Here is a 12,027-nt window from a genome sequence, read left to right on the forward strand (position 1 = left end):
ACATGATTAACAGATCCTGGAGTAAAAACACCACTGACAAAACACAAAGGAGTTTACAAACCCTTTGCTGGATGAGATACTGAGAGCACCAAGAGATTTGAGAACTAGTTCCACAGCAGAGACATACACAGAGCAGAAGGAAATAACTGAGCTGTACCTGAACATCATCACAGAGGTGACTCTGTGATCTAATGCTAGACAGCTAACTCATCTACCTAGCCAGCTCCCAAACATAGTAATGCCCATAATATAGGATGAGAAACAACAAAACTCAGCTACATCTTTTATTCCAACTCTGCAGCAGCTAGGCACAGGCAACAGTGGGGGCCTGTCTAGTGATAATGGCTGACCTATTCCAGCTGTCTATACACAGGAGCTGAAGTCAGCCCCAAGTAACTTCCCATTCTTAGCCTAGAAAACCTGATCCAAGCTGTCAATCTACAAGCCTAAGAGATAAGGCATGCTGTTTTATCTCAAAGCATTGCATGATACCTGCTCAACAAGAAGATCTTCTAAACTAATTCCAGAAAATGAGAACAGTTGAAGGATCATTGCATTTTAAGTAAGCAGACTTGTATTCTGGAAGGTAAGCACAGACATGAAAGTTTTTGAGGCAATTCTGCTTACATATTCTTTTCCCCCACTTAAACAGAAATAACAGCATCCACAGAGTCAGGGACAGATGCTTTCCTAAGCACTGACTGATAGAACAACAATAGTAAAAGGAAATAATAGTATTCTAGAACAATAGAAAAGACTGAAGTACAACTTCTTGAAGAACAAAATTCTGTAAGACCTGATCTATAACTGCAGTTCCGTGGAACACTTCCCCATCAGACAGAAATTACAGAAATCCTAGCTTCAGGATTTCCTTAAGTGAAAGATGCAGAGAGAAAGCTATTATTGTATTATATAAAATAGTTCTCTGTCTTTTTGTCCCCCTTTCCCTAAAGGCATTGCTGTTTCATCATAATTAAGTGCTTTCATCTGAATTATATGATAAACCATTATATTTTTATTTAGCAAGCAAGTAAATCTGACAATGATAAATAAAGAACAGCTGCAGAGGCAAATGTCCATAACCCAGAGATTGTTCATCCATCCTTTAAAAAAAAGGGCACAATAGTCAAACTGTTCTTGTAATTAAAGAGCTTGCTGAATTCCCAGTTTAAATTACAAATCAGCTTCTCTAACCGTTAATTAGAGTAACACCACTCATTCTGATTTGTCACTACTTCTATATTCAAAATACTAGTTATTTTATTACTGGTACTTTACTGTCCTCTGGAGAGACCACTAACCACTAGACATATGTAGGGAAATGTTTTCCTGTCATATAAGCATTTTACATTTGAAATCTCCTGTTCCAAATCTGGACAGAGTATAAATATTTTAAGTTTTCAAGCAAAAGTAACCCACAAGGCATCAGTTTGGTTAGGCTGAAACATTTTGTTTGGATACAATTGATGAGAAATGTTTCAAAGTTGATATTCAAATTTTCAAACTTTAAAAAGATAAATAAAATATTAAAAGTGAAAATAATTCCAAACCAAGAAATAGACTCTAAATGCCAATATAGAAGCTTTGATGATTTTAAAACTTAGAAATTGATAATGTTAATTTTGTCAAAACAGATATTTTTCCACAAGTTTCAGCTTACAGAACAGTTTGATTAAAAAATTTGAAAATTGCTAATAACAAAATGTTCTTTCATAAAATCCTTGCTAGCTTCAGAGGCTGCCAATCTATTCTGCACATAGCTATACTGAAGTCAACAGCAATAAATCATTGAGTAAAATTGCAAGATTGAGTCTCTGAATTATATGAATCATTTAGTCTTATTGAATAGCAGGAATTGCAGACACCACTTCTAGTTGTTAACTGTATGCACAGTAAATGTGTTTGTCAAGCCCAAGATTAAAAAACTGGTAACCAAGAGTTCATTGAAACAGTTTCAGAAAACCAAAATATTTCAAAGAACTGACTTAAAAATTAACGTAATGTGAATAATCCATACAATAAACATGTAATCAATACAATTTTAATAACTTAAATAGAAAAATAATGTAATACAGATAGTTTTTTAAGATTTAAGAAGTTAAGAGAACAGTAATAGACAGCCAATTGATTAGGAATAAACCTTTCCCAAGTTTCAGGTGTTGAAGTTGTATGCAATGAAGAGGTATCATTGCATGTGCAGATGGTAAGTTCAGGGTAAATGATTTCAATGCCAGAGGAAGATTACAAAGCAGAGGCATTCTTTTGTAATCAATTACCAACAAAAAGCTGTATTACTGCAAGTATGTCAAGTGGATGTATAATCATTTGTCATCTATCAGGAAACTTCTCTGCCCCGTAACTACATAATCTGGTCTGATTTAGTTCTCAGTCAATTCTACCTGTCAATTTTAAAAGTTCATTGCTTTTCTAGCCTTTCGCCTCTGACCATTTCTTTTGATTCTTTTCCTGATGTCTCTGTCTGATATAACTCAACTTGAAAGCCTTACTCTACAAAGTATGACCATGCCTATTAAAATGTATTCTTCAGTATGTCAAAACGCAATAGATGAAAGGAGGAAAAGGGGTCCAAAGGAAGGTGTCATTATTTGAAGCCATTCCTATTTTCTCTTTCTTCTGATTTAGTTCATAATCAGTGTTGATTTCCTCCTTTTCTCTATTAATAGTAGGACAACAGAGGATAAAAGAGATGTTTAAGATGCTTCTGTTGGCAACGTTTTGAAGGAGGAATCCTGTCTTCACATGGAAGAGGATCATTCTAGTTTGGTTCCAGGGGTAGTTGTAATTAGATTTTAGCACAATGGGGTACTCTTACTTGGTGGAATCATTCTGACTTGGCTCTCAAAGAATGCTCTGGCCATGTTTTTGTGCCATAAAACTCAGGAGATAAGCCTCACTCTCTGCCTCTGCTTCTGCTAGAAGAAACATTCCACTGATGTAGCTGAAATTCAGTTGGCCAGGATCAAGGTAGAAAGATTTCTCATGAGTCTGTCCTAAGATACTCTCCTCCTTAAATTCTCTAACAGACACGCAAGCTCCGTAGCTGCTACTGATGACAGTATCAATGAACAAAAATTACCTGAGTTTACTGTGCATTCCAATCTTACAGTGAATACTTGTCTGTTAATTTTATATCCTTCAAAATATCACTTCTAAGCTCTTTACTATTTTTTTGAAAATCCCCCTGAAGAATCCTTGTTTAAAATAATATCTACTAGGCTGAAATGCACCTGGTCCTTCCAAATAAGCTATACTCTGAACTCCTTGTTGAAGACTTGATGCTTTGTCAAAGACACACATAATTTTCTTCTTCCTTCTGAAAGCGCTACGTACACACTAAAGCACTGCATGTGAAAAAGCTGCTGCAGATTTCTGCATTATGTGATATCCAAACCGGGTACTATCAGTGTTGGACAACTTTGCTTCTTGCATTGCAAATGTCTCTTTTCTGATACTAAGGATGTGAATTAATCAGTCTATAATCTCACTTTCCTCTTATTTAATAGAGTTGATAATACTACACAAAATATTTCAGAGATCAATTAATGAGTGCATGAAATAACATCCTACATGGAGGCTGGTGCTCAAAAAATACAATATAATATGAACAGAAGTCATAAACCAAGAAACAAACAGAGCTGTATACTAGCAATAGCTACATAGATGCGTTGGAAGGGCCAAGTGCCTAGCATCTATAAAGATTTGGTCTTTTTTGTGTATTACATCACTAACAGCAAGTTATAAACTCACTTTTGTGCAGATCTCTATCAGCTTGAATGGCAGCAATGCAGGAAATCAGCTGTTCTCAGGAACCAAAATCATCTTGAGCCACAGCAACTGGGGAATAATGGAGTAAAATATGTTTGAAAAAACAGTCAGTTGTGCTTCTAGCACCTCACTACCAATATAGTTTGGTTAGCAATCTTAGTTTGTATACTTTAGTAGCTTCCAAAATAAGTTAAAAACCCCTCAATATATACACAAACTCTTACACTTATATACACTTACTGGTCCCCTTTCCTGTTTGCATTAATTACCCATTGTGAATAGCAGGATGACATCTCTGGGATTAGGTGGTGACTCATCAAAAAGTGACTTCATGGTGGGGGACTGACTTTGTTACCATTATTCTAAATAAATTTCAGCTCTTGATTTATGACCTGAGTGGTTTAATTTCTAAAAGGAACAGACTGGCAGCAGTAAAACATCCATTATTTCCAGAAAGGTAAGAATGCTCAGCACTCTCCTGTCAGGCCAGTTTTGCTTTTGGCATAGGCTTGCAGCAGTGAACCAGTACACTCGATATTTCTCTTCCTTTTACATTCTCATGTGGAAGATGACTACTTTTAAAGTTACTATAATAATTGGTCCCAGACTTAAATACAAGCAATGAAATGACAATGCATTATTTTGAAAGAAAGCCCCCAAAGTTCTTTAACACTTAAGGGCATATATTTCCATACTGCTGATATCATCTTGTTTGTATTCTGCCCCAAAACCTGAAGAATTTCCAGAGATAAGGGCTACTTTTGTAGTATAGTTAGGCTTTCAAAATTACTGCACCCGAGAGATAATGTGGAAAGTTTTAAAGGTTCGGAGGATTACCATTTATGTTTGGCCTTATATAGGATCCTGGCTTTAATTGTTTATACAACCACAATTCTTGCATGTCTCTTTATTTAAAATTTTTTTAAATAGATGAGACCTTCTGAGAACAAATTGCAATAATGTAAAAACATTACAGATTTCTTATGGGCATTATTCTGAAGCAGAAAAGAGATTAGAATTTAGAGTGGGAGCGTCTGATGTAAAAATGTCTAGTGTGATAACAATTCTGAATTTTAGACCTATAATGAGATAAAAATTCAAATTTCCTTTGGAATAGGCACATCAGAGCTTGTGTCTCAGTCTGAACATTTTGAATGTGAAATTATAAAATAGCAGCCAGTGAAGCAAATAAAAATAAAATTTAAATTCCATCCTCTATTATTCTTATCTTTCTTTACTTTGGTACAAATGCTGATTTAAAGTCAAGAATAAAAAGAAGCATTCAGAATCACTCAAACTGCATGATTTCATCACGTTCATATAGGTGCACTCACAGCTAAGAGAGTTATTGCATTGCTCTGAAGCAAAGGGGCTTTGTGTCGTATATATGTTTACAAAGCTGTATATATGCAAAATGGAAGCATTCCCCAATAACTAAACCAGCTGATTTGGAAAAACACCTGTGTGCTGCTTTAGAGAACTTGCTAATATGAAGTGAATCAACATGGACTGCTAGCAAACAACCCTGATCAAAAGTGATATGGTGACATCAGTCTTTTTTGTAGCTTTTTCCCACTGACAATATGACTTAATTAGCTATACACAACTCTCTACACAGGCTCTAGCTTTTATGAATCAATCCAGAATTCACAGCTCAAGACAAGTCTTGCAGTCCTGTCCTTATCTGAGGATCCCTTGTTCTTTACAATTCAGATTATGTAATTATTGTTTAACACCAACCAGGCCTTGGCTGCCTTGCCTAGATTTACACTATTTGGACAGTTATTCTGTGAACAACTAAGACTTGACTCTTGGTCCAGTAGGATGGATTCTTACTTATGCCAATAGAAAAGCAATTTCTCAGCAGATCTTTTTGTTAACCTTCAAATCCATTCCTAGTTACAGCAAACAAAACCAAAAATCCCCAACTCAAAGTTGTCCTTTTTTTGAAGTTTAGAACACTGGTTTTTTGAGAAATGGTATGTGCCTTATTCTAAATTTATTCCATACTGAATGTGATAAAGTTCAAAACATGAATATTTTTAGGGAGGTTAAAAATTACAAGAATGTTTTTTTACTGATGGAGGAACTATAGTAATAATAAGGAATAGTAAAGGGGAACATTTTTAGCCAAGGATGATACTGACTGTATTCTGTTACTGAGTCTCATAGAAACCTCACAGCATCATGAAAAAGGGCTTCATATTGATCTAATAGATGAAGCAACTAAGCATGTAGGTGACACCATTTTCCCAAAAGCATGTAACATGTGAAAGAAAAGCAAAGAACAGAACATAATATTCTGCTTCCAAGTTTGTACAGATATATCTATCACCTTTTGTTAATCCAACAGAGAAAGCAAGTTGTATCACGTAAAAGCTGATTGATTTGGCAGCAGTTAAAAATAGATGGCAACAGACAAATGAAGTAATTACATTCCCTTCCATAAGACAAACAGTAATGCTATTGTAAATTAAGATAATTTAGCTTGATTCTGCTTTGACTACTTCTGTTGAGATGTTCATCATGTCAGTGACAGTGAACTGCACAGATGCGTTCCACTTCGGTAGCAATACAGAAACAATTCCTATCAAAAACCCTGGTGCAAATTCCAGGTATGGAGGAATGATGAATGTCAGAGGCTTCATTACAGGTGTATTGGCTTAGTCTTGGCTGGAAGAAAAACTACATCTGATATTATATTAGTGAACACTCTAAACCGTATCTTACTCCTGGCTAATGGATAACACATCTTCTGTGATGACTAACTCCAATGCAAGAGTTATAAAGATATGCCCTACATTCCTTTTCAGGATTTGGACCTTTTGGTATGGCAATTTCTCAAACTATTCACCTTCTCACTTCCTCTGAAACAGACGCGTTTAAGTGTCTTTTTTCCTCAAGTCAAGAAACACTTCCTGCAAAAATACTGGCGGTATGTATTGAAAATTTTTTTTAATTGCAGGAAAGCAGACAGGACCTCATGTGGAAGATCCCTGTGCCTTTGATATCTCAAGCTGGCCAGGAAACAATATGGGGAACTAAAGGCAGAGTTGTATGTTGGAATTTGGCACTTGCTCATCAACTTCTTCCAGGCACTGACCAAAATGTATGCCAAACAGATGATAGGTGATAAAATGTGACTAAGAAGTGTTCTGTTGAAAGGCCAATTTCTTGTCTCTTCTTGAGCCACACATCTGCCATAGTTGAGATATATGAAGTAGACAATCAGGAATGAAACAGGGGAGCACAAGATACAAAATTAAAGCACTGTGTGGAGGAAGACATTGGAGATCCTATTTCTCCACAAGAAGTGGAGAAAAGTAGACAGAAATACTTTACTCAGGAGCAACTAGAGAAATTCCCCCGCAAGTTTCAGACAGATTCTCTGTCAAATCTTTTCTTCTTAGACTGAAAGGAAGTCACTTCAATCGGTGCTGGAGAAAAGTTTAATGAAAGGATTCATGAAATAAATAACAGTGACTGTTTGTCATCATATGTGTGAAAGATCTAAATGAAGCATACATTCTTCCACAGGATTTAAACATATTTGTTTATGTTTATGGAGACAAGCAGGAAACTTGGGTTCTATTCCAAGCTTCATATGTAAATGATCTCTAGTGAGCACAGACTTCTTCATGTTACTCCAAAGCCTAGTCCTCTTCCTTGTCCTTTCAGTTTGCCTCTGGTCACTCTATCCTACTCTCACCACTTCATCCTAGCCCTGTTCTCTATAACTACCAAATCCCAGCCCCTGATCCCTTTTCATGCCAGTTCCAGTTTCCTGGAACTTCCCAAATTGGGTCAGAGCCGAAACCTTTGGCCTTAACATCTTCTTTCACTCAATAGTTCAACAAGGACAAGTGTAAGATCTTGCACCTGGGAAAACATAATCCAGTGCAGCACAGACTGGGATCCACCTGGTTGGAGAGCAGCTCTGTGGAGAGAGACCCGGGGGTCCTGGTGAACAACAATATGAGTGAACAGTGCCCTGCAGTGGCAAAGAAAGCCAACAGGATGCTGGGCTGCATCAACAAGGGCATCACCAGCAGCGATAAAGAAGCCATTATCCCACTCTACTCAGCACCTATCAGGCCACACCTGGAATAATGTGTTCAGTTTTGGTCCCTACTATACAAAAAAGATGCGGACAGGCTGGAGAGGGTCCAGAGAACGGCCACCAAGATGATCAAAGGACTGGGAAGCCTGCTGTTATGAGGAAAGGCTGAGAGAATTGGGTTTGTTCAGCCTTAAGAAAAGAAGTCTTAGGGGTGACCTCATCACCATGTTCCAGTACTTAAAGGGAGGCTACAAAGAAGATGGAGACTCCCTTTTTACAAGGAGTCACATGGAAGACAAGGGGTAAACGGGTGCAAGCTACTCCTGAGGAGATTCTGATTGGACTCTAGAGGAAATTTTTTCACAATGAGAACAATCAGCCATTGGAATAATCTCCCCAGGGAAGTGGTGGATTTCCCAACATTGGACACTTTCAAGATTCGGCTGGATGGGGTGCTCAGCCATCTTGTCTAGATCGTGCTTTTGTCTAGACAGAGCTTTTGCCAAGAAAGGTTGGACCAGATGACCCTTGAGGTCCTTTCCAACTTGGTGTTCTATGATTCTATGAAACACTTTTGCAAACAAGTGTCAGACAACTCCGTCACTATCACAAAGTTACGGAGTTAAACTGAAGCACACACTGGGAAAGCAATTTGCTCACAGCTGTACATCAGTTGAATGGAGAGCAGAACCAAAGATGTATCATGTCCTCTTGACAGATTTCAGTCCTTCACTAATGCACAAGAGTCAGATAACACAGTGCCAAAGCAGATACTCCACTGTATAATGATCCTAGCATCAGTCTCTCTTTTTTAGTCCTCTGAGTGACAGCATCTCACTGTACTGCAAGTATGCACCCCTTAAACTTCTGTTCCCCTTTCAATTTTGAAGCTTATGCTGTCATCTGCCTTCCTGAAGCACCTACTATTCATATGTGATACAACATGTTGTCTACACTAACCCTGATGTCAGTTTGAGTTGTCACTCCTAATCAGGGCTAGTTACACCATCTTGGCATGACAGTTTCATTTAATTGCATAATTTGCCACCGCGTTACTTTTGAAGGTAATTTATGCTGCAGTTTGCTTATTAATAATTAGATTATGCTCTTAAGTAAAAACATTCCATGTAGGTCTGAGGATTGATGCTGATCCAGACAGCCCTAATGGTAGTTCATAATTAATTTTCTGCTTCCTAGAAGCTTGGCTTGTAGAAATGTGTCCCACAACTGTTAATATGAATGCTTGTTCTCAGCTTTTAAGTAGTGGTCAGCGCAGAGGTACAATTCACTTTGAGTTGTCTCCAAACCAAATGGCTGAATCAGAAGGTTTAGCTTCTTCCTCGAGTCCCCTTTGTTCTAAGCTGTATCCAGTCAGAAGAGCTCTTTTAACTTGCTGGAAAATTAAACCAGTCCAGTTCTGCTGGGCAGTATATTGTGGAGTCAGGATAATTAAATAAGAGACTGTATGCTTTTCACATTAATTGTAGTTTCAATTAAGATTACAATTATTTTTAATGATTACAAGAATAGCTACTGTTCTAATTATTGCATAGTACAGCATACATATGTTTATGACTTCATTGGGAAGGCTTGAAAACAGTTATAAGAAATAGAAAGCCAAAGACATAGTTCCATGGTATTTTGAGAAGGGGCTTTAAGTATAGACAAAACAATCTCTTGGAAGCCAATATGAGTACCAATAAGTCAGGTAAAGATTTGCTGAACAGTCTGGGCTGCATGCATCTGAGAAAGTTGGCAGGTTTTACTAGACTTGGTTCAGCTAGAGCTTCACTGCCAAAGAGACTCATATTCACAAGGCTGATAATTCAGCACTCAGAGAACAGAAGTATCCTGTTTTGGATACACTTCTGCAAGCTGCTCCTGAATTACCTAGATAATTTGTCTGTTGCTTACATGTGTTCTGCAAAGGTCTTTGATCTGTGTTTGTTTCTCTGACAGCTGAATAACCTCATTGTTAGGTTGGAACACAGTCCTCACTCAGTGGAGGGAACTGCTGCAGGCACCTGTGTAGTAAGTTCAATTTATGTTGACAATAGTGGAGAGAGAGGGCAACATATTTTAGGAGGTCCAAACCAATAGCTCTTACTGGAAGAAGAGGTCTGTGTTTTGTAATTGGAATGGGAAAACAAGTTGATGCGGTTTTCTTTTGACATAAAAGACTATGCACATGATCCTCTGGTCAGTGAAGAGTCTCCCACTCCCACTTCAAGTCCTGTTCCTGAATGTCTCATCAAAAGAGAATGCTTTTTTATTTCAATCCTCTGGCAATTACATAGTTAATTCAGTCACTCAGATAACTCAAAAGTTCATTTCTCATGTTTCATATAAATCATTCCAAATAACTGGAACAACAGAGTATGCTAATTATTATCACCCAAGAATCATGGCAAGTACAAATTAATTGCACTATATGAGTTTACTGACTGATAAAAAAAATTTTACCACTTCATAACATTTCAACCTTCTTCAAAGGCAAACTTCATTAGGTTTGGAGAAAGAATCCACCCTCATTCCAACTCCAACTCAGATCTGCCCTATACTCAGTAAGTGTGAGTGGAAGATTGTGTAAGACTGAGCATAAAACTGGGATAAGTAATTTTATTTGTTCCAAATCAGTGTAGTAATATTTCTGAGTAGAAAATTGTTATCTGAGTTCTGAAAAATAAGAGAAAAGGTAAAATACAAAAATAACTGAGATTGTTCTATATTCCTAAACATCTCTTGAACACTTAATTTGAGAATCCTGATTTGAAAAGGTGAATTGAACCACTCTTGGATTTGATTCTCTGATAAATCTCTTTTTGCCATGGTTGTTGAATTCTGGTATGAGCAGAAGGTCAATGGAAACAGACAGAGAAAGGGTAAGATGGAAAAAACCCCCCAAAACAGATGGATAAAGAGAGTCAGAAAGAAAAATGAGGATGGGAATTCAGGTTTTGGAAGAAAATAGCTATTAGCAACTGAACAAGGTCCATAAAGACATTTCAAAAGACAAATACCTATTAGACTAGAATTTGACATTCCTCCATCCTGGGAAGTTGTAGGACTTACAGGAGGTCTCCCTTTTGAACACAGTACTGACAGCCTCACAAAGTCTTGACTCAGTCTACAAAACCATGACATTTACCTGTATTTGGTTTGGTTTTGTTTGGTTGGTGATTTTTTTTTTCTCCTTGCATGTCTTCTGCTTAAACCTAACTTAATTAGAGAACAAGGTCTGTACAGCTATGCTGTCTGTGGGTCTGTCAATCCTTCAGTAATAAATTTTGAATACACTGCTCGGTTTCAACCATGTCACACGTTGATTAGCTGACTGATGCATACACACTATCTGGCCAGCCAACTGATGGCTTTTGAGCTGAGATTCGCCCATCTTTCCCTCACTGGAGACTCCTTCCTCAATCACAGAAACACAGTCCTCATATCTTTGAAAGACTAAGTTACTGTATTAAAATAAAACTCTCCCTGAATCAAATGACCAGGACCTCAAGTATCACAAAAGTCATGATTAAATCCTAACATGTAGTGATACTATTGACATAACTGAGGTAAAAAGACTGCCTTCTGGACTTTGATAACCATTTTCCTGTATATATTCTGAATAAGTTCATCCTCAATTTTATCATAAAACAATGGATCTGATTAAATCTGATTTCATCTGAACAACACAGGTGATGAAATTACAACTCTTATAAAATCTCATAGTAATCTGGCCTTTTTCTTTGTTAATGTTCAATACTCATTGATTCCTCATGGTCTCCCCTTTTCTGGAGTCTTTGCTCCAGCCACATCACTGTCATTTATTCTCTCACTTTGTGTACTGCGACATCAAGTGTTGAGCCTGGTTTTGAGGTCCCTAAAGACAAATTCTCAAATTGCTCAAGCTTAAGGCACTCAAGAGTGGAATAATTTGACTCTTCCCTTGCTATTCACATATATATAAAAATATTAGGAAGGCAAATCTGTAATTCAGCAGACTGACTCTGGCTGAATTTCTGCCTTCATTTCAGTTGCTGCTAAGTCAGGGTTGATTTCACAGAATAAAATCAACCAAGCAACTGAAGAATATTTATACTTTTTAGCAAGTACAGTCAAAGACCCTAATGTAGGGGATTGTATGTAGTACTGAAAGATATCAGTGTCAGGGCTTTAGGTGACCA

This window comes from Grus americana, chromosome 8 (assembly GCF_028858705.1).
Source record: "Grus americana isolate bGruAme1 chromosome 8, bGruAme1.mat, whole genome shotgun sequence".
NCBI lineage: Eukaryota > Metazoa > Chordata > Aves > Gruiformes > Gruidae > Grus > Grus americana.